Here is a 2,912-nt window from a genome sequence, read left to right as displayed (position 1 = left end):
AAAACAAAAAACAAACAAACAAAAAACCTATTATCCAGTCTTTGAACTTTCAATAAATATTTTCTTGCAAAGCATAGTCATTTGTTTCATATAAGCTTCGACGGTTTTAGAATAAACCTTCTGGTGGAATTATGACTGAGAGTTGGTTCTATTGTGTCTTTTGAATACACCGCATTTTCTATTCCTACCATAACCAGAAAATTTTAGCATCACTGGCCAGGTAGTCAATATTGTTAGGGGACTACAGTATTAAGAATTAAGGTAGGTATTCTCTCTCAAGGAAACTGGGATCTTGCTTGGATACAAAAAAAAATTGTAATGCTGGGTAAGAGGCCTGTCTTGATGTAAGGTAGGGCTTTATGAGAATGTGCTGGTATAGGGCTGAAAACAGAACTAAGTTCTTAACCATCTTAGTTCTATGGAAGCTTTTAGGGATTATACAAAAGTCTCCATTACTTATGGTCAATTATGTTAGGTTTTAGGGCTGTTAGGGGGGTTAAAATATGAAAATGAATAATATAAATTTTGGTATGTACTAAAATATGTGGGAAATTCTAGAATTACTGCATCAGGATTTCTCAAGGTAACACATAACCTGAGACAGGACATGGGATGTACTGTATCAAGTACTGTAGTGGAACAGGGATATTGCAGAGGCTAAATGGCATCACCACTTTTCACAACAGTGAGTCTGGAAAGCTCTTATACCCTTATTATCTTACTACAAAAGGATAAAATGAAGATTTTCAATTTTCTGAAAGTCTAGTTTTGGAACTTTTCAGAATCAACCTGAAAGTCAAGGTGATGACTGCATTAAAGCCTCAGCTCATAAACACTTTTATTCCCAAAGAGCATGAGAGGACAAATGAATACATGAAATGTAGTATATCCAGCAGGGTGCAGTGGCCAATGCCTGTAATCTCAACACTTTGGGAGGCCAAGGCGGGTGGATCACCTGAGGCCAGGAGTTCGGGACCAGCCTGGCCAACATGGTGAAACCCCATATCTATTAAAAATACAAAAATTAGCCAAGCATGGTGGTGCATACCTGTAATCCCAGCTACTTGGGAGGCTGAGGCAGGAGAATTGCTTGAACCCAGCAGGTGGAGGCTGCGGTAAGCCAAGATTGCACCACTTCATTCCAGCCTGGGTGACAGAGTGAGACTCAATCTCAAAAATAAAATGTAGTATATCCATACAATGGAACACTGTTCAACCACAAAAAGGAACGAAGTACTGATGCAGGCCGCAATATGTGTGAACTTCAAAAACATTCTGCTAAGTGAAAGCAGCCAGACACGAAAGACCACAGCTTGTGTGATTCCATTTATATGAAATGTCTAGAACAGGCAAATATTCAGAGACGGAAAGTAGATTCGCAGTTGCTGAGGGCTGGGGATAGGAACGGAGAGGGACTGCACGTGGGCACAGGGTTTCTTTTTTGGGGTGATGGAACTGTTCTAAAATGAGATTGTGATAATGGTTGCAGAGCCCTGTAAATATACTGAAAAAATATACTGAGTTGTTCATGTAAATTGGGTGAATTTTTGTGGTATATAAATTGGGTCTCAAGAGAGCTGTTTAAAAATAAAGGGCAGTAGGGGCCTTTGCAGAGAAAGAAGAGACCTCGTGCACTCTGAAAGACTCCAGCATGAGTCTCATTAAGGGGAGCACATGTTCTTGACAAGGTGCCTATGACTCAGGCATCAGATTATTTACACCATCTCACTTTCAGAGGAGAAAAGGATTCACCATGCTGAGCTCACGTCACAGCTTATGGGACACAGTTCAGTTGCCACTAGAGGGCACTATTATGCCATTGCCTTTGACAGCAACACTAGACCAAGTCTTTGGCACCACTCACCGTTGCTGTTGTGTGCAGGAACTTGGAGAACACGCCCATGGTCTTCCATGTAAATGACTTACCCTGGACTTGGGCCTCCCTGTGTTGGCTATTGGTCCTTTAGATTGTGCAGAATGCAGAATGATCACTAAAAGCCTCAGACATTTATCTCCACTCATAGGGCTAAATACATTCTAGATTACGACAGAGCAGCATATTCACTCAGGGCTGCGATATCCCAATGAGCGCTGAACTGAAATAAGTAGGAGCTCAAGGAATCTCCGGGCTTCAGGTTAGTATTCATTGAATACTAACTACTGGCCTAGAGTGGGTCTTGGTGGGCCTCAGGGATGCGGGCAATTGTGAGAGTGGTCCTCAGTGTCAGACACTGAGCAAAGGGGGCTCTAACCTAGTTTGCATAGTGGAGAAGTTCAAGTTCTACGGCTGTAGAGCTTGGGACAAAAGGGAACTGGTGTCACTGACCTGAGCGAAGGTAGATGGGAAAGACATTACATCATGATGGAAGATGGGCAGGGCTGAGAACATTGCCTGGTGTTTGGTTGACAATTAATGTGCTCAGTGAAGAAAAATGCAGATACTGTCACAGGGATCAGCAACAGACTTTCAGAAAGGCTGGAAGAGTCACTGGAGGAGCAGCAGTAGAAATCACCCTAATTAAGTCAGAAAAATCAGGGGGAGGAGTTTGCTAAGGACATGAGTTTATGCCAAAGGCATGGGACAGCTTTCAGCTTGGAGTCTGTATAGGCTCCCATCAAGCTTTAAACTGGGAGTAAAATTCCCTTTGAATGTAGTAGAGTGAAAACAAAAAAAAACATTCCTTTCAGATAACCCAGGGGAGAAATTAAAAGAAATTCTTACTATGATTGAATAACTAATATCTTATGGTGTCATAAAGATTTATAGCTTATGGGTTAGAGAGTGTTTTGAAGATTCCAAATTTATGGAAAAGTAAATACTTGCCATTAACTTCTACCTTCATTTTTTTCATAAACAATTGGAATTAGAACAAAATATGTAGAAACAACAGCACCAGCTCCAAAATTAAACA

The sequence above is a fragment of the Mandrillus leucophaeus genome, unplaced genomic scaffold (assembly GCF_000951045.1).
Source record: "Mandrillus leucophaeus isolate KB7577 unplaced genomic scaffold, Mleu.le_1.0 Scaffold59, whole genome shotgun sequence".
Taxonomy (NCBI): domain Eukaryota; kingdom Metazoa; phylum Chordata; class Mammalia; order Primates; family Cercopithecidae; genus Mandrillus; species Mandrillus leucophaeus.
This window is presented reverse-complemented; position numbering follows the sequence as displayed.